Source organism: Ixodes scapularis, unplaced genomic scaffold (genome assembly GCF_016920785.2).
Source record: "Ixodes scapularis isolate PalLabHiFi unplaced genomic scaffold, ASM1692078v2 PGA_scaffold9__187_contigs__length_104089568, whole genome shotgun sequence".
NCBI lineage: Eukaryota > Metazoa > Arthropoda > Arachnida > Ixodida > Ixodidae > Ixodes > Ixodes scapularis.
In genome coordinates this window covers 31,013,333-31,034,441 of record NW_024609884.1, presented here as the reverse complement: position 1 = coordinate 31,034,441, position 21,109 = coordinate 31,013,333, and the positions used below count along the sequence as shown (strand labels likewise).

At 46.7% G+C, this 21,109-nt stretch overlaps 1 protein-coding gene across 1 annotated transcript in view; it reads left to right on the top strand.

Moving 5' to 3' along the window:
• The first annotated feature begins 1,456 nt into the window (after positions 1-1,456).
• Positions 1,457-21,109, top strand: part of LOC8024298 — a 66,258-nt gene continuing 46,605 nt past the window's right edge. Inside the window, exon 1 of the mRNA XM_029968479.4 lies at positions 1,457-1,703. The gene's annotated coding sequence lies outside the window, so the exon portion shown is untranslated. The remainder of the gene's footprint in view (positions 1,704-21,109) is intronic.

The window sequence follows — 21,109 nt, the reverse complement described above, 5'->3', positions numbered from 1 at the left end:
AACACGAGGTGAGGTCGATTAAAAACAGGGAGGGTGGTGTATGGGGGGTCATGCCCGTCTTTTGTCAAAAACTGCTGAACACTCAGCGCGGTGTGGGCAGACGTACATCAATCTAACGATGTGAGGAACAAATTTTGCTGCAACTCGTATCATGTATAAAACCTCCGATAAAATCCGGCTGTCAGGAACTCCACGACACTCAGTCAACCCCAGAAGTTCATGAATGGACCGATGACGGTTATCAAAGACGGCTTGACGAACTCTTGCCACAGTCTCTTGCTGGTCGAAGGACGCCAGGAACGAGGTTAATTGTCAATAAATATTTCACCTTGATAAAAAAAAAAAAAAAGATTCGCAAAGTTGTGTTTTACTCGGAGCAGCTTCCTTATAAGCCGACTGTAATATAACGACCGTTTCCGCCGCATTTTTCAACAGGAAACAAAATTTCACCGCCGCACGTTGTTTGTATAAATAAGTCATCACAAAAACTAAAGCAGAACGCAATGTCTCATAAGAACGCTGACTGCTGCAGTGATGCAGCAGACAGGTGCCTAAAAAACGCTTCTAGCGGGGAAAACTTGCACTACAAGGAATTCGTTGCCTAGAAAATAATTCTGGCTGCTTTTATGACCCCCTGACCTCGTATTGTACTAAATTACTTCTAGGGTAGTGTCCATCCCGTGACATGCGTGCCCTATCCATTCTCTCCTCTGTAACCGCGGCCACAGTATAATTATAACCCATAACGAAAACCAGAAAAACAATCATAGGAGTGCACAGTCCACATACACAAAAAGGAGCCGGGGGGGGGGGGGGGGGGGGGGGAAGGGATGTCACGACGAAACGGGGTTGGCCCAGGTGAAAGTCGTCGTGACTCCCGCCAGCGACCTCAAGGTTTCGAGTGTCGCCTTGACATAGCTTCCAGAGACCGAAGCTTCGGTGACACATGCTCGCCCCCCCCCCCCCCCCCCCCCCCCCCCCCCCAATTCGCGTTTCCTTTCCACGCCACTTATCCATTGGGGACGGGGAAGAAAACGGGTAAACAAAGAGCAAGGCCGACAACCCCCAAACGCTAAGTGGGCCCCCAGTTCTCCCCCCCCCCCCCCCCCCCTTTCCCTCTGGTTTCCCAGTAGGGCCTTTTTTCTCTCCAAGCTCGCCAGCGGCGATGCGGACCCAAAACATTTCCTTGCAAATTTTCGAAGAGGAAAGGGAAGGGGGAGAGCTGGCGAGGCATCCAGCGAGCCCGGAGAGGAACGACGCCCATCCCGAGGCAGCGAGAGATTCCTCGGCCGTTCCTGCGCTCCTCCGCGCGGAAAGTGGCCTCTTTAAGGAGGTGAAAGAGGGGAAAGGAAAGGGCGGCACACGTGGTCTATGACGTAGGCGGAAAGGAAACCCCCCCCCCCCCCCCCCTTCCCTCACCCCCACCCTTTTCATTCCCCCCAGCCCCCCACCCGGTGGCTACAGTCAGCGTCTTCGCGTTCGCTTTCTCGACCCTCGTTCGTCCAAGTACCGCTTTTTTGCTCGAGTTGCGTAGCGGCACGCGGCACGCAGCGCGCAACAGACAGTGTGCCGAGAGCGCCGAGGATAGCAGCAACGTCGCGGAACCTGGCGTTTTGTCGCCTGTCCATGCGGGCCGGCGTCTCAAGCGTCTCGACAGCGCGCGTGCGGATGCGCCAGCCGCCGGCCAAGCCACGGTGACACAGGTAAGCCCGTGCAAGGCCTACGCTCTCGCAAAATCTTCAGCAACTGCCCGAGCAACCCGTGCAGCTGCTGTGTGAATTTGTGCGGTGCGTTGCTAAAGGTGAAAGACACGCGTACCGGTGAACGCGATACGAATCGATCGCAGTCGTAGCCTGTCACGTGTGGTGTGATCTCAATGATTCCGGGTAATCGGAACCCTGGTAAACTGAATGAAACCAGGAGAGCTGATATCTGCCGGAACCATACCGTGGCTGAGATGGCGGGCAGGTGGACATGTCCACACGGGACACGTCTTCCTGCTCCTGTTTTTGTTTTTCAGTGACGCCGCCTTTGGAGCTCGAATAATGCTTGCCGGAGAACCCGCCGCGGAAAACAGGGTTGTCATTCGCGTTTAGCTGAGCAGAACTGAGTACCACCGGCTCCTCGCAAAGACCGGAGCAGTTGTCCGGCCTGGACACTTTAGCAGCACCGACATAAAATAGATACGAAGACGTCCACGTAACTTGGCCTCGTACGCGCATCTCCTAGAAATCGCCATTCTGTTTTGTTTCCGCGGCCCTACCGACTCCGTTGCTGCCACTCCAAAGCTCTTTTGCAGTCACGAACGCGAGAGTTACGTGAGTTCCGGGTTCGGCTCTGCTGAAAGCAAAAGCCGGGCAAGTGTAAGAGTAACCTAGAAAAATGAGCGCGCACAGACGGGCTCTCCGGTTGATCAAGAAGTCCAAATCTCCCGCCGCCGGATATTTATGGCCTGGTCGTCGCTGTTACGTTCTCGAGACGCCTGCCCAGAGTGACGTTTCCGGGAACCGCTGTCGCTTCACGGAGTGACAGCTTTTCGGCGCCCGGTTTCGTTCTATTTTTCTTTTTTTTTTGTGTCGTACGTTTTACGGGGCGGGCCATTACCTCACGTCACCCCCGAAGGAGTTTGTCCCCGCAGGATCGCTGGCCTGTGTGCATGTATAAGAAAGCGAATGCTTCATAGAGAAACATGGTATTCAACGGAAATTCTTAAGCTATACCGGGACTCCGATATACCAAGCCGTGTTCGCGAACTGAATTCCTGCGTGCGGTCTTCGACGCGTGAATCACATTTCCAGATCGCAGTCGCACCGCCATATGCGGCCTACATGCTTTGAAAGAATAAGCCGACCATGTATGGTCAAAGAAGTGCCCATTGTAGGTTGGCAAAGTATTCGTCTTTCGATGTACAGGAAAAGCCACTGAGTTGTTTTCGTCACATCATTCAGTAATATGCGTTGGAAAAGAACATTAAAAAATAACCATTATATCTCCATTATGTTAAAAAGAAAGGCAAATTATATTTATTAATTCATTCCAAAATTTCCAATGCACGTATGCAGTGCATGAAGAGTTAAATGGGAGCCCTGTTGCAAAGAAGACATGTCGTTTCCGTGGCTCATTCCTGACTCTCATAAAGGTGTCCATGTGTGCTGATACTGATACCTCAGACGTGCACCTACCGGTGCGACACACCAAGTTTATACTAATATTACAACTATAATCCTTAGGCAATGATGATGACCGAGTGTGAGTTGTCGGTACCGTTGAATTAGAATACTTAGCATTGCATGTCACAATATTGAGTGGTAATAATATCCACATTAAGACAGCCCCATCGAAACATCGCATGCTTGATAGAGAAGAATTTCACTCGTTGGTGTCTATGAATGCATTGCCCCTTCCCCTCGCCATCCTGAATAGCGAAACTCCCGGTATGGGCAATGACGCTGTTCTGCACTCGCCACGCCATTGAGAGGTGTTCACGTTTTATATGTTATTGCCACTAATTCTTATTCTGTCTCGCTCATACTTTTTTTTATTTTACATCTTTTTGAGGTTGAGATGTGTTATTATTAGCTTACACGTTTACTCTCTTCCCTGCCAAATGGTTTACATAATAAGTATGAATATGTAAACCAAGTGGGTCAGGGAAAGAGAGTAAACGTGTTTTGAGGGATCTTACCCTGAGAGCTATCCGATTTGAAATGTTTTGTTTTATTTAAGAATAGAAATTCGACGGAAACGAGACGAAAGATGTCTTGTCCGTTCCTTTGTTTATTCTTTCAGATGTATTAGAAATTGACCTTCGGCAAAGGTTCATGTTACCTTCAGCCGGGGTCACACTGTTTATACACCATACAAAAGGCAGTCTGTACACAGTTTCGAACGCGAGATCCGTGCTTCGAATGCCGCATGGCAATAAGTCCAAGGAGAAACTTGGCACACGGCATTCGAACTACGGATATTGAGGTGACACGTGTGTACAGACTGTCTTTTGTGTGATGGATGACCAGCGTGACCCCGGCTTTATACAAGTGGAGAAAGTGTGTCTGTGAGGTAACATCCGATGCGGTGAAGCTCGAGGCAGTGGTCGGCAACGATAAAGGTGAAACAGTTTGCACGGTGTCAGCGGCCGATCGAATGAATTGCGATGAGATCCCTGGCGACACGGTTAGACGTCGACGGCCAGTATTGGCGACGTGCGCGATCGAAAGCGTCGCTGTGGTCGGACTTCCACGATTGGTCGAATGCTGATTATGACGTCAGCAAAGGATTTCTCATTGACGAAAATAAGAGGAATGTAAGAGCTTGAATTTTGACGGTGTTGGCAGTGTCGCTTTGAGAGAGTGATGATTTCAAGCTTCCTCCATACTAATTGCAAACACCATCGAACTTGTTGTCAGCAAGGTAATGACGTCACGAGAGGGAACCGTGGGAGGGCGCCACCAAAGCATCTCGCCGCTAATAGGAGGGCGGCACAAAAATATCTTGCCACTAATGCAGTCAAAACCTGCACTTGGATTAAATTTCCACCAGGCCTGTGATGCGTTCCCAAACCATCCTTAGTTACTCTGTTAAAAAAAGTAGAAAAAACTTTCAGCCTTTCCGATTTGGTGAAGAATAAAGACCAGCGGAACTGTACAATAGAAAGTGATGGCCGGCCGCAAGTCGGCAAGCCAGAGTGGAAAGGCTGCCGCCATCTATGAGCGACGGCGGCGACCAGATACGTGGCTTGCCGCCGTCGCTCATAGATGGCGGTAGGTGTCCAGAGTTCGGTGTCTTCATTTCTTTGCGGGGGACACGATCCTGGGGAAACTAGCCCTTAACAGCTCCGCTGTAAAAACCGTATTTTTTTTGTTTACACAACATCTCCAGCTAAGTTACGGAACGAGAGAATTGGTCGATTGATGGTTGTGGTTTCAAGTCGATACCTTTGTTATTGGCTCTTCGAGTCGCGAAGAACACAGACATAAGAAAAAATCAAGCAGTTCATTAGGAAAGGCGAAGGGATCAACCGTGCACGCTGAGGATGGTTTGCCGGCCCCACTTCCAGGCATTCTTGAAGTGTGTCTTACATTTTTTTGACGGGCACTGATTCTTTTTTTTTTTTTTCTTGATCTTTTATTTTCTCCGAGGTATTCAAACAAAACAAAAACCATCTTGGAAGATGATATATATATATATATATATATATATATATATATATATATATATATATATATATGTGCGTGTGTGTGTGTGTGTATTTATTTATTTATATATACCATCTTCTGACGAAGCCGAGCCTCTCGGCGAAACTGTCGTAATATATTCAATAAACTTCCTAGCATAGCAACTCTCAAAGTACGGATCTTTGACTTATATATATATATATATACAGGGTGTTTTTTTAAGCTTAACAGAATTTAAAAAAAAATAAACATGAAAGCTAGATTAATGCGGTCTGCGCAGGTGAGTTATATGGCCAGGGGGACATAATATAGGAGGCTAATCGTAACGATCAGTCGGCTAATTAGTTAAAATTCGTTAATGTACTTTTTAATTAAAGAAAATAGACATATAGTCCCAATTAGAAACTTGCTCAGCGTCATCGAAAACCACTAAATCAGTCATTTTCAGTAAAACTTTCAGCGCGTGAGAAGCTTAGTAGCGCACTAAATTTAGCACTTGTGGAGCACGTAAAAAACTAACGCCGAACGGTTGCGGTAAGGCGCCCGCGCAATTTTTCCGTCTCTTATCTAGCCCCAGCCTTGTACCTGCTCCACGAGCGGTAACTTTAGTGCGCTACTACGCTTCTCACGCCTTCAAAGTCTTTCTGAAAATTGCTGATTTAGTGGTTTTCAATGACGCTGAGCGAGTTTCTGATTGGAAGTTTATGTCTATTTTCATTAATTAAAAAGTTAATTACCGAATGTTAACTAATTAGCCTATTGATCGTTACGATTAGTCACCTATACTATGTCCCCCTGGTCGTATAACTCACATGCGCAGACCGCATTAACCTAGCTTTAATGGTTTGTTTTATAAAAATTCTGTTAAGCTTAAAACAAAAAAAAAACACCCTATATATGCGTCGAAATTCCTATAACTCCGCGACAACTTTTCTTGGCAATGCAGTGAAAGGTACAGGCCCGTTTCCCCTCTCCCATTTTGAGTGTACGCAGGCTCTCCTCCTCCACCCATTTCCGGGGAGAGGAGGAGAGCCCACGCACACTCAAAATGGGAGTGGGGACGCGGGCCTGTACCTTCCACTGCATTGCCAAGAAAAGTTGTCGCGGAGTATAGTTTTCCTTTCGCACGCGTGATAGCAGTCTATCTCGATGTTCGCGCGGCAGTCCACTACAGCAGGATCGGGCGGCACTGGTCGCTATCTAGGCACCTCATAGAGCCGTTCGTTATCCATTGCCTCCGAATGCAGTGGGCGCAATAAATAGATATTGGCTAGACTAGGAAAATAAACCGGCGCGCCGTCCTGTTCCCGTTTCCTGCCACGTGCTCTTCGTGCCCGCTTCCTTCTGGTCGGGCGTCCGCCGGACGGCTCCTTCGAGGTCTGCGCGCGCGGTTCCTTCCCTGCCCTTAATATCTCGCCGAACATTACAGGAGAAATTGCCGACCCGCCTTCGAAGAAAGGCTCCGCGCGTGCGCTTTCCTGCCGTGGGATCGAGGCCTGGATGGGTTTCCCGGGCCAAAGAGCGAAGTTTACGTTTGTCCGTGGTGGGCTAACTTCATTTGGCGAAGAGAACCAAACAGGGAAAATAAATTGGCTTGCACTGAACACGACCGCCTCGCAGAATCGTCCCGCCAAAGAGTCGATGAAGCACGGGGCGTCGCTGGAATCGCTAAGTGTTTACAGAAATAGAGTTCGGGGCAGGTAGTATACGGTCACGAGCCCTTTTGTTTACGCGACTAATATCTTGGAACATAGGCGTAGACTACGGGGGGGGGGCATCGGGGCTTGTGCTTCTTCTGGTGAGATCCGGGGGGCAGAGCCCCCCCCCCCCCCCTCCCCCCGGGCCATGATCCTTACCGAGACGCTGTTTACGTGCCACGTAACGAGCTTCTAGTAGTGGCATGTGATACAAAATAACTCACACAGCAACGGACACCCATGGCGATATACATACTCTGTAAAATGTACCCCCTAAAATAAACTACTTATAATTGCCTGAGTAAAAAAAAAAAATTGCGCGGAAAGCCCCCCCCCCCTTCCCCCCCCCCCCCCCCCCCCAAATGGAAAGTCTACGCTGCTGTCTTGGAATGAGGGTGGGTAGCTCAATAGATGCGGAACTGGAACTCCGCGAACGTTGAGTGACTGTATGTGTGTCCTGGTTACTTGTAACTAGAGTTCCGTGTTTTCGGTATATACCGATAAATACCGAAAATTAACTTCCGAGTTTTTATTTTTTTTCTCTGAACCAATGAAAACCTAAAAAAAAAAAAAATCTTAATTGTCCTTGAAGAAGAAGAAAAAAAAAAATAAACGCCAGCTTCACGGGAAGAAATTGTATACCTTTTTCTTTTTGACCCGAAACACAGGCGCCACTAAACTCTCAATGGGGTTGTTCCTTTCTATCTAAACCACATTCCTTGCCCCGTTCCCGTCTCTTATCTTTACCCGCTTTACTGGAGAAAATATTATAACTTATAAATAATGCTATTTTCTCCAATAATTATGCAGCCGCTTCACAACTCAAGCCCGATAAACACCGATTTCTCTCTGGCATTGAAATTGGAAGGCAAAAAACACCCATTCAAGGAGAAAAAATTTACTGCGATAAATATATATAACCCCCGAATTTGAAGAAAAATAAATACCTAAAACATGAAACGCTACTTATAACCAGGGTTTTATGTTTTCGGGGTTTATTTTTCTTGAAAAAAAAAAGGGGGGGGGGGGGGGCGGTGCTTTATTGTTTTATTCGAGGTTTAATATTTACTCGTAATCGGTGTTTTTCGGTGTTTGCTTCTAGTGCCAGGCGAGAAATCGGGGTTAATCGGGGCTAATGTTGTAAAACAACTCCATATCTATAAATTTGTGACACCAAATGCCCCCCCCCCCCCCCCTCCCATCAGTGTCCTCTTTTCTTTCGGTCCATGGATCTTCCGTCCGTGACCCAAACACTTGAAAAACGTCATCCCTGTACCTAGAACATAATTTAAGGGACGTAGCACCCAAAGAAAGAAGGTACCTCAATTACAGTTAGTACGAATACTGTTCAGGTTCACACAGACACTCAGAAAAAGAAGATATGCCAACGATAAAAATTTCTTCCCTCAAACCGGACATTTTCCTATTCAGCACAGCTCTGAATCGGGCTTTTTTCGGTTTTCCCCGATTCCGAGAGAACCACTTTGGTGGCTATTTATCGGGATTCATCGGTATTTACTGAAAACACGAAGCCCGTGGATTCGCTTGCTTCGTCTGAAGCAAGCTAGTAGTTAGAACGCATCGCGGAGCGGAGAACTTGTACGTTGTCACCAGGAATGGGCAAAATACATGCAAATATGTATCGAAATACAAATACGAAATACTTCGTCAAAAATGTATTTAATTACAAATCTAATTACATTTCCAAAAAGCATTTAAATACAAGATACAAATACAACCAAATGTATTTGGTCTCCCTCCAAATACATTTCCAAATACATTCCTCAAAATTTGCGTCAGCGACTTCAGGGCACCTGCAACGAGTTTCTGGGTGTCTCATTTTAATTTTGCATTACACACTGGGGAGTTAGTGTGCGAGGCTCTAATAACGTAATATAAACATAATCACAAAAAAAATGTAATCAGTTTTGACGTAATAGGTGAAAAAAGTACAGAGCTTTAAGCAGCTTTTTTTGTCGATTACATTTTGGTATAGGCCAACAAAGAACCGAGACGACCAAGACGCGCAGCATTAGCTAGAGATTTTTTTATTGTTGCAATTCGCACCAGTTACGAAAATCTGGACAACCCGCGCATTTAGAATGTTCCAGGCGAAATAATGGATGGAAATCAGGCTGGAAAGCATCACAAGTTGTCACAGGCGCTTATTTAGCCAGTCTGCCTGTGAACGTCGATTTCGTAACTATTCTTGCCCTGGACTAGCACCGTAATCACAAAGTCACTAAACGCTTGTGCTTGTTTGAGAGACACTGCATTCGGTGCAGAACGTAGTTTTCTTCCTGCTCTGGACAGCGACAATAAATTTGAGGGATGTATTTTAGCCCACAAAATTGTATTTAATTACAATTGTATTTGAAATACCCACGTTTTAGGATTTAAATACACACGTAAAATACATTACCCAATTTGTAATTAAATACAAATGCAAAATACACAAAGTATTTGAAATACGTATTTCAGATATTTGAAATACTGCCCATCCCTGGTTGTCACCATGCATTACTGCTGTTTTTGGTCCGGATGCGGAGCTCGTAAAACGACCTTAATATATGAAGACAAACTAAAGGAGGAGAGGGGGGAGGGGGGGGGGGGGGGCGAAGCGAGCAGTTCGTGCAGGTAAAGGTTGGAAAAGTTGCAGCAGGTTTGGTTTTCATTTACTACGACCTTCTGCGCTGAACAAGCCAGATGCGTCGATGCGGCACATGAATGTCCAGCCATCCATAACATGCATATATGAGTGGAAGACGGCTTGATTCTAAGGCTGGCTGCTGCCTTTTGAGGTTCGAGAAATTGCAAATCCGGATAGCTTAGCGGACTGACTAGTTCACGTTTGCATTTTCGTCGTTGAATGAAGTGAAACGCGACGGCTGCATTCCTCTACACGAACATCCGCTTCGTATAGGCATAAGCCATAAGGTTTCCCTTTCTCTCAGCTAGGTTTTTTTTCATTGTTCGGACACATGTTCCTTGTAATTTTCTACGCTTTCTCAAAGACTGTGTATGCGCGCGCGCGCGCGTGTGTGTGTGTGTGTGTGTGTGTGCGTGTGCGTGCGCGTGCGTGTGCGTGTGTGTGTGTGTGTGTGTCTGGGGGGGGGGGGGGGGGGGTCTACAGCCAACGACCTTTCGTGGATCACCTTGGCTAGTCCAACCGTACAAAAGGCGGAGTGATTCTTCAGTGTACGATCTCCGGGACGACCTCACTCCGAGCTCATACACTGAAGTACACGTGTGCATCTATTCGGGAAATCTAGGTAATGTCTGGCGACTTCAAAATCTAAAATTTCTACCCAGAGCAGAATTTCTAACGTGTGCATCGGAATGGACTTCGTGAAACAGTTTAACTGTCGCAAAAGCTTTCCTTCCCCCCCCCCCCTTTTTTTTTTTTTTTTAATGGGAATATTTAATTTTAGGCAGGCTTCATCTGCCGTGTGACTCTGCCAATGGTGAAGCCGCTTTTAACGGTGCACTAATTCATGTAGTGCACGAAAGCGATTGGAGGTGCTTTCGTCCGAATGCGCATTCGCAGACAACCAAAATAAAACGAGCGTCAGAGATTGTATTTGTAATGCTTCTTGGGCCTGAGCTGGCACATTAAACAGTCAGCCTTTTAGTTCCGTGTACGACTCCCTCTCGGGGACAAAGACGGACGACGGTTTGTCACTCGACTCAGCACCCACATGCAACCGGTTGCCAAGGTCGTTCAAGTGCGTTACTCTACCTTGTGTTCGAGAGCCCGGTGCGTCAACAAGCGGTTATGCGCTCAGGCATAGCGGGGGCAGAGCAATAGTCCTTGGGGACTGTTGCTGCGTAGAGAAATGCACAGTCAAGTCGCTCAAGCGTAGCGAGCATGCCTGAAACTGCGTAATAGGACGATGGCACGTCCGATTCATTGTAAGAAGAACAACTTCCCGGGCAATCTTCGCCTGGTTTTATTTCCAAGACTTGTTCAGGCGTCTGCGCTTTGAGCACGACCGACCGCCTAACGACTGCTCACGACGAAATGGTACTACACGTTGCCGTGGCAACCGAGGGTCGCGCACTGTGTCGTAGTGAAACGCAGCGCAGCTCAGTCAACGCAAATGTCTGAACCAGCCTTCAGTTAAAGCCTTGCAAGTAAAACAAAACACTGAGTTGCCACGTGCTAAAGCAGCTTGGGTACAACTTACAAGTGGTCGTTGCCGTCTCTTCAAAAACATTGTTTCTGTATTTTCCCGAGCTCCAATACACGCCCCGCAGACTATATCAATTATGAACCTACGCACGTCTCAGGTTACTTACTTCCGTGACGAAGAAGTAATATTTTAGCCGAACTCGCAGGCAGCCGGGCAGCGATGTTTACGGAAGGAAGTGGGCAGACATGTGAATGGTTCGCAAAAGGTCAACTGTGTAGACACGGTAAACCAAGCCGAACGCTTGCTACTTAGAGATTTAAAGGTGCGATAATACTCGGATGTTTCGTTGTGCGCCAGGAGCATCAGCTCAGGACGGAACGGCTCAAGGCGACCTTGAAGTTTGAGCTGTTGCGCCCTTCATAAGACGTATGTTTGTCTTGCTCCCTGTCGTCCCAGGACCGTTACACCGTCCTTGGAAGGTGCCAGAAGGTCGCCCAAAGCTATCACTCAGCTTGACACGAAGCAGGGGTAAAGTGGAAAGTGCTCACTCCCACGGAGCCAGACTGGTAAACATGGATGCAGTAATCCTGTCAAGCACTGGTCGTCTGGCCACCGACAGGTTGGTTGTCATGAAAGCGCTCCGAAATTTGGCTGGTATATGTGATAACAACTGTTAAATTAAGAAGATACCTCTTATTCACAGAGGCAGAGAAGGTTCGGCTAAGTTGAAGACAGGATGTTAGTCGGTCAATGTTTGTCTCAAAAAGTAAAGTCCTGTTTCCAGAAAACATCTTACTTTTGAAGCATTTCGCTTTCACTCAACAGCACTGCGATACTATAATCCGTGTACCCCTTTTAACTGAGAGGGCGGTGGAAGCTACGTGCTCGTTGGATCATTCATGGTGGTCTTTCGCCAAGTGGTCACGGTCCCGCCCATATCGACGCGCAGAGAGCAGGCTCAGGTGATGAAAAGGAGGCGGCATGGTCGGTCCGGCAATTGCGTAGCTCCCATCGCACTGTCAGCTTAGGGGCGAACGGAGGAAACGCTTCTGAAATACGAAATTAACCTTGCAATGCACAAAATTGAATTCGCGGTACTTATGTCTAGCGAAATTCTTAGTGGTGCTCAGTTTCACCTCAGTAGAGTAATTTGTCAGGTACAGTATTCAAATGGCGTCATTGCTTCCGCCCCTTATGCGCAAGCCCGTGTAGAATGCGCGCGAAGGTAACTTTATTATGCCTGAAATCTCACGTGTTCATCCACACGTATGCTGGAACGCCCCGTTCGTAAGTACATGAGTATACGCGGTTTAAAATAGGTAATTATGGTCAATACTCGGTGCGTGCGATGACACATGAAGTGCACGAGCATGTAGCTATCGTGTGAGTAGTACAAGCACGATCAAATTGCCACATAGTTAATAGGAAACAATGGATAAACAACTTTACCACATCATTGGCTGAGGCGCACGAAGTATAATTACCTTAAACTATAGTCAGCGTTAAAAATCTCGTGCTACCTATCAAGACTAGCGTTTTTGCAGTACTCCAACCCTGCCAAACCTGTAGTTTCGGAAGCATGTGCGAATAAGACGCAAGCCGAAGTCACGTGCTCTCGCAAGCGTTGCGGGGCTGCAGAGCTGTGAAAGCTACGCTAGCCTTAACAGCGCAGTACAAAACAAGTTACTTGCGCGATAGGTCTGGTAGATGTTACCACTGGTTTGTAACGCTTAAATACTGTAGCCGCACCATTTTTCTTGAAATTTTCGAAAATTGCAATGCTTGATTTAGCCCACCAGTGTTATCAAACTTTGTTTCATATGAACGATAATGGCGGTAGAAGGTTTTCAGTTATCTAATCTTTTTTTCTTCTTTTTTTTTTTTTAACAGCGGTATTTGGTCGAAATATAAACCTTTCGAAATTGAATAAGAACCTTCCTTCTGAGATAACGCATAACTCAGAAGGTCGTATGTTTGTGACGTACGCGTTGCGTAAATTTGGCATGGAGAATGTATCACGTCCGGGCAAGACGAGCAATAAAAGCGGTGATTCGAGAAACGGGATCACGATCGTGACCTGCGTTAGAAACGAAACATACATTTATCGATTCAAGTATATACGAGAGCATAAATGCGCACAAATTCATCACCACCGTGCTTCGAGAGACGCGTCCCTTTCCCGCATTTGTCTCAAGGTGACCGCCATCAGCAATCAAACAACCCAAGTTGTTGTTCACCATTTGTACCTTTCCACACTCCTTGCGCTGTTAATAAAGTTTTTCTCTCTCTTTCTCCTTGCGGTAAGATCCAAGTAGCGGCCTGCTTGGCTGCCTACCAGTCCAAGCTCTGAGCTGTCATCTGTAGGCTCAAACCCTTTCACATATAGGAGCTCGATTATAAGATTGTAAACATAGTTCGCGTGCACATGGTTCAATTTCAATTTTTTTTTTTTTTTTTACTTTGATTATTATATTTTTTGCGGATATCCCAGAGTCGAAGTCCTGTACGTCCCCCCCCCCTGTGACATTGAAGAGAGCGAGTGGGCGGCGCAGCTGCTCGCCTGCCTTCGCCTGCGCTCGCCGTCGACTCCAAGGTCGCCTCTGTCATTTGCTGTAACCGACTGTACCTTCGGTTCCCTGCATTCCTTTCGGCGCCACGGACGGCACTGCACGGTCTGCCAAAGGTCTGGTGGACGGGAGGTGTTAAGTCTATAGGTTTGAAATCCGCGTTCACGCTCTGCTACGAGGACATGAAATACTGTAGTAAGGAAAGCCAGGAAATGGAAAGAGATAGGTCTATAGACCCTTTAGATAAAAAAGCGCCATCTGTCGAACCAGAGGCAACCAGCCCCGACGCCATCGTGCTAGTCGCTCATGCTAGTGAAGGTTGCAATACTAATCGAAATACTTTTGCGTTTTGCTGTGTAAAGTCAGAGGGAGAGTGGTTTGGTTTCCCTAATTCGTGAAGGAACTCTACTTGCCTTGATCTGCTGAGATTTCCGCACTAAAAGTCAGCCTCGATTGGGGTGACGAGTGCCCGTTTGGCGCAGATATTTGCAAATGAAGGGGTAAACTACAGATAGAGCTACCTGCTTCGCGTGCTGTCTGCAGCCTGCTAACGAGCTTGGCAGCCAGTGGACTTGCAAATGCGGCGCATAGCAACCGGTATGCAACCGTAAAACTTTTAACTCGCTTAGCCGCCGAAGACTTACTTCTCTTTCACAACAATGTGGCCGCGAGCGCATCAACGAAACATAGAAAAGATATTCAAGGAACTAATTCACCCTTGCTTTTATTACATTAATGGTCCCATGCACTCATTCGTTTTTTTTTTGTTTTTTTTTTTCTCTAAAAACCGGGAAAAAAAACCACGTTCTTAGCGAATGATGAAGGAACGGCAGTCGTATTTCACCAACGACCTCCACCACACCATGAAGCTCATACGGGGGCGACGTAAAGCCGAGGTCTCACTGCTTATACATCACACAAAAGACAATCTGCATACCAATTCGAAAGCGAGTCACCGCGAGATCCGTGCTTCAAGTGCAGCATGGCAGTGAGTTCAAGGAGAAAACTTGGCACGCGGCATTCGAAACTCGGATATTGCGGTGTTCTGTATTTGCAGACTGTCTTTTGTGACCCCGGCTTTGGAGAACCGGGGACATCCTTTAAGGTGCAACCCCACCCTTGGTTAGTGTGATTCTGAAACAACGGATGACGGTGGGATCGCCTTCCAGACCTGTACATCAAAGCGAGAAATCGTGTGTGGTGGCGCTTCGATACAGCGGGGTATTCTTCTGTATCCCCAATGTGACATCCCTGGTCCTTCGCTTGTTTTTCTTTGCGCGAGCTTTCTTCGGAACGCGCACGGCTGCGCCAGTTCTCGTGCAGGGGGCCCAGTTGCCTATACGCTCCGAGTTCATGTCTCCAGCAAATTTGGTATAACAAAACGCGAAAATTGTCCTGAGCCAAATGGCGAGACACATGCACAACAAAACACCCGACGCGTTGAAAACTATAAAATTGCCTGTGCGCCGTTAGCACTCCACGGAGATTTTGGAGGCCAATTACACGTATTTCAATGTGGTCAGATTTATGTGACGGACCGGTCCTCGTATGCTTGAAGCATGTTCGCTTCACTCGTGCTTGGAAGATGTCTGCAGACAGTCTTTCGATGAGTCATGTGACACGCGGGATGAAACACGCCTCGGTCAGTGTTTGCAGACTGGCTTCTCTGGGGTGTATTCGCAGTTAACCGAGGCTTTGAGTTTTGCATTGGACGACACGTGAAGATGAGAACGGCACCCCATGAAAGGAAATGCAAAATGGTACTCCTGCGAATCGGTGAATTCAGTAAGTGGCCTTAAAGGCCGACCTACAAAATATTTTTTGATCAGGATGAAAATCCTTCTCGCCCGGCTCATCCGGCCCCAAGCGGCAGCAGCAAAAGGATTCCTCCCGCCATCGAGTTTAAGAGTGGGAGAGGAGGAAATGGAAGAGTGGCGAAGAGGATTTTCAACGTGGTCGAAACATCTTTTGCAGGTCCGCCTTTTTAAAAAGGCGCTGGTTACCGGTTAAAGGGGCCGTACAACGATATTGGGTGGGAAGATTTCTCCCTTGAATCAAGCTGACTGCTGCCGCGTAGTTTCGAGTATAAAAGCGGCCGTTTTCTTTCAGTCTGTCCTTCGGAAAACGCGATGACGAAGTTGTGGGGATCGCGTTGTTGGGCGTTGTCAGCAATGCGATCCCGAGGATTTCGTCACCAAGCTTTGCGATTCCCGCGGTGACGGTATTTAAATGCGACTCATACAGTGCACACGAGAATTGCGTGAGCTTTATAGATTTTGGCTCGTGACAATCGATGCCTCGACAAGCAGTTTGGTGTAGTGACTCGTGCCCAATCGCCGCGATGACGGGGAATAGCCGAACATTAACAATGCGGGGAACCCAGCGTGTGCCCTGTGCCTTGCCAACCCCAGAGCGTGACAGTGATAAACAGTGGCGCCAAGTAATCGGCTTCAGATCACGTGGACGCTTGTTCTGGCCTGCGAGTTGAGGAAATAAACTCTTCTCGTTTTTTTTTGTTTTTTTTTCACAGCGATTGCCATTGTGCGTGGAAAAAAGACTAACACGTGTTTCGTAGGTTACGAATGTCAAGGAATAATTCTAAACGGATTTTCTGAAATAATACTGAAAGTGCATAGATTGTTGCATCGCCCCTTTAAAGGGGTACGGAAACAAAAATTGAAATATTCAAATTTCGTTCGGAAATGAGTCAAGCATGACGGATAATAACCGTAAATGATACTCGCACGTTTGTATTTTGAACGATTAGCTATATTTTTAGTTCCAAACGGTGCACTCGAGCAAGCGCTCGAAGAGAAGCGAGCGGAGAGCCCGATGCGTCCGACGATGTTCTTGAGCTACCCTAACTAACTATATTTTCGGAATCTCCGTCTTTACCCTTTCCGGTATGTTTTTAAATTTATTTATACTATTGGTCCTTGTTCAGGACCATTGTATGAAGGGTTACATTCATGAGCTTATGAAATAGCCATCAAACGAACAAACAAACACACGAACCAAATGGCATTAATATGTCACGAAAGGAAAAACATGCAAGCAAATACAAACAAAACCTTCACTCAACATTGAAATGTTTTCGTACAGAATCAAGAACTGAAATTAGGGAACTAGAGCTCGTTATTTCAGCGGGTAAATTATTCCAATCTTTGAAAGTGCGAGGAAAAAATGAGTATTGGAAAACATTATTTCGCGGCAATGGCTCAATGATATAATACGATTGTTGGACGTGTATTGGAGCGTGCAGAAAATGATACATACTTGTTGCGATTGATGTTTATCATGCTATAAATTATCTGGAAGAGCAGTTTCAATCTGTTAATAGTATTTCTCGTGCTAAGTGTTGATAAATGTGCTTTAACTCACTAACTGAAGCATGCCTGTTCTATACCCCGTAGATGAATCTAACCGTTTTTTTTGTACAATTTCCAGCCTATTGATGTATTTTTTCTGTATGTAAGGGTCCCATGTTACATTCGCGTATTTTAAGATAGGAAGAGCAAAAGTTTTGTACGCCAATAGTTTCGTATCCTGCCATAATTTGTTGCCTGCCGTAATTTGCGTCTTGTAACCCATAGTTTTCTAGATGCTTTATCTATAACCGCGCTGATATGTTTATCCCATTTTAAACTGTGTGTTATATGTACTCCTAAATAAGTATATTCATTAAGCCGGATCAGTGCTTGGTTATCTATGTGGTATGTGAAAAGTGAAGGGTACTTTTTATGGGTGATAGACATGAATACAGTTTTGTATTTGTTAAGTATCAGTATTTGGCTTAAAGAAATTCAGAATAGCTACAGTGAAATCGGCAAGTGAAAATGATCCCACAGCCAGCATTCAAATATACCCGCACTTTTCAGTGCCGTGACGTCAGTGGAAGGCAGGCTTGCAGGTCGAGCGGGCAGTCTAAAAATGGACTATGTCTGTTATTTGTTTCGTGCTGCTGCGCAAGCGCTGGAGCGAGCTTTTAAACATTTATTTGACACGATGAAACGGCTTGTAATCAGTTAGGAACAAAGTCTACAGTCCAAGGAGTGAAACCCTGCCTTCCGCTGACGTTACTTTTTCATTGTTGTCAGTAGAGACTTTCACTGTGAAAAACGGGGTGAGGGCCAAAATTGTAAATTCAATAACTCCGCGAAAAACGGTTGGCCCAGGTTCCTATTTCAGCGATGTTTGTTGGTCTGTTCAGCAAAGTTTCAGGCAAATCGGTGAGTATGAAGAAAACGCCGGAGTGCCCCTTTAAATGGGCCCTGCAATCATTTTTAAGCTTCTTCCTTTTTTGCGGTTCCCATGTCTCTTGGGGTTCGGGCAAACCAGCGGGCACGGAGAGAGTAACTAAATATCAGTGCGTCATATTTTAACCGGACGACACGGAAAGCTCCTCCACCTACGGGGGCGACCCGCGGTGCCCAAAGCGCGCGAAATGTGACCTCTTTGGTCCTGGGCTTACTATTGGTCAGAGCCGCTAAAAGCTTGTTTTTAGTCGAAATACATTATATAGGTGGCGCGAACCGTTTCAAATACTTATAAAAGTAGTTTTTGTTCAGTATTTTAGATCAGAAAAGAAACAAATGCAGTTTATAAAGTACGGAAACAAGAAATGACCCGTCGACATACGCGCCACCAAGCGGTGGAAAAGGCGGTGCGTACTAGAAAGGTGTAGTGGGATCAGGCACCGACGAGCGGCGAGCGTAGAAAGGACCCGGATGTACGCGGCGGCGCTGCGGTCGTAGGGACTGGAGGATCCGACCGGTTCCGAGCGCTCCGAAGGCCTTCGGCGAGCGGCTTTGTCTTGCGGTTTGGCCGTTTCGCGGTATGGCAGCGTGAAGTGGCTCCCGTTCTGAACTGATATTTACCCCGTGTTTGCTGTCGTTTGTGGCCAATGAAGTGTCATGCCGAATTAGTGTTTAATCGCGCAGCAAATGCAATGCGAGCCGCCCTGGCCGCCCGCTTCATACAGCCTATCCAGAACATGCTTTAGTGGCGCCCTCTCGAGCCGTCGACACGGAGTGCGGCAGCTGTGAGCGCTCGCTGACCTCACCACTCCTCCTCTAGTTCACGGCCACTCAAGCGACCAAGGACGTCATGAAGGAAGTTATTTTTTGCTTGTCTTTGTAACTTTAATTTGCCTATAACTCATAAAATAAAGGGAAATATGAGAATAGAAAAGTTTCGGTAAGTTACTACGTTCAGTGCGCTCAAGTTCGGTGCAAATTAAAAACCAGTAAAAACGTCCTTGCTGAACCCCTTTAGCTCACTACCCCTCCTCTAGTTCACGACCACTTAGGGACGTCATGAAGGAGGTTATTTTTTTGCTTGTTTTTGAAATTTTAATTTGCCCATAACTTGTAAAATAAAGCGAAATTCGAGAAAAGAAAAGTTTGATTAAGTTACTACGTTCAGCACGCTCAGGTTCGGTGCAAATTAAAAGCCAGTAAAAAGTCCTTACAGGGCCCCTTTAAGAATGCAGTAGATGCTCCGGCTCCAGCGCGAGCTTTTTGCCTTTGATAACAACCGGGCACACGTGCAGCCCAAGACTGACGGAACGCAGCGAGCGCACGCTGGAGGCAGAGCTTGTACTCAATTGAGTACGAACAAAAGAGGAGATCGTATTCCCGGTCCAGTTTTTTTTTTTTTTTTTTTTTTGGGGGGGGGTTAATTTTTTTTTCTACGCAAGGTACACTTCTCTTAAAGAACATCTTCACGCACTATTTAGGTACACGGTGACCTGCTTAAAATGAGAAACTACATTTAAGACACGCAGGAGGAAGCGGCAGCCAATCCTAGATTTTATTCGTTTTCTTCGCTGATCCTCTGACAAAAACGTCAAACCGACATTGCACACCAGTGGAACGCGCAGAATCGATTGGAATTGTATGCGCCCCATCAAGGCTAGCGTACGCGATGCTGACGCAAGGAAGGCACAACTCTTGCACATTTGACACAGTGCCACTAGACTTCATGGAATGCGCTTTCCGGGAATTGCGAAAGGTAGAACGAAAAAACAAAAGATAAGCGTCTCGTAAACGCAAATTACGCAATATTGCAATCCTCGCTTCCGGCTTTAACCCTGGGGGAAAAACGAAATACCGGGATACAGAAATGAATATTGATCGGAAAGCTTACATAAAATAGTAACTCTCTCGCCCCGTGATGAAGTTTCAAAGATGCTTTCAACCGTTCAAGGAGATGTCATTGGAGAGCTTAGGCTTGGCTTACGAACGCTTCCGCTCAATAATAAGCGCTCTTCGTGGATAAGTTTAAACGCCACATCTTTTTTTTTTTTTTTTTCTCTTTAAATGTGAATTCTGAGGTCATTCGACGCGCGACTGGAGCGTGGCTTTTAAAGCGTCCTGTCATGTCGTTCATCTCTTTCGGCTCGGGATTTCACAAAAAGCGCACCGGAAGCGGAAGACAGTTCCATTACCGAGCGCACGCTGAATACGGATTCATAATGCGTCCTGCTTTCCGGAAAATCCCCGGCGTCTTACGAGGGCCATATTGATCCACAAGCGTAAGTACACGTAACGCTGAGGACCATGGCTTGTAAACGTAAAAAGAACGTTCGGTCGTGCTAATGGAATCGCTTCGTTGAATGAAATAACCTCTGGGGAACGGTTTACGTTGCTCAGCGCCGAGTGAACTCGGCAGGAGTTCGCGAGATCTCCAAGGTGGCTGTCCACGGGTCAAGGACAACGTCGCGCATTGAAGGACCGGTTGTAGCCTCGGGCGATAAATGGCAACGCGACCCTGAGCCGAGGCATGTCGCGAGCTTATCGCGGGCATATCGGCTCTGGTCACTGAACGCCACCGCGTTGCCCGCCCGAGGCTGTACTTGCTTCGCCCGCGGGTGACGTAGGTAGAAGTCAGGAGGGTCATCCGGTGCCTCCCTCCCCTTCACGCCATTCGCGGGTAGTCGACTGAGCTCAAAGGCGCGCTAGCTAGAAAGTGGCAGCACTCTCACTTCTAGAGACAGCTGCGCGAGGTGCTCGATGAGCAAGCACTCAGGTGAGTCTCCAGCGTCGTTCCCCGTGCCTCATTCGTGGAGTTGGTACGCCGGCGGTTATCGTGCTTCTTCGACGCAAGTGTGCGGCATGTCCGATATGTACGATGCCGAGGAGCGTACTTATTTTGGAATGTTCGGTGTGCGAAACGGTATATATGCGTTTTCTCGAATTGTGCACGGATACTGAATTTTTAACCGATTGGTCGGTTAGCTTTAGGCGATTAATTAATAGATCTACTATGAAAACTGATAATGTTGTTTAAGTACCGCAAAATTATTAGGGTGCGGGAAAAGAACGAAATGCCGTGGGCTGGTGCAAGAAGTAGAGGAGAAGACAAAAAGAAATACGGACGCGTTTTTCTAAAAAATGTCGATGCCAGCTGTTAAATGCTATTTTGAGAATTGAAAAGTGACATGTGTGCTGTTTCCCTAGAAAATATTATTACATTCAAAGATAACACAATAGATTTAGAAAAAAAAAACAAAAAAAAAAAACGCCTCGTGGCGTTTT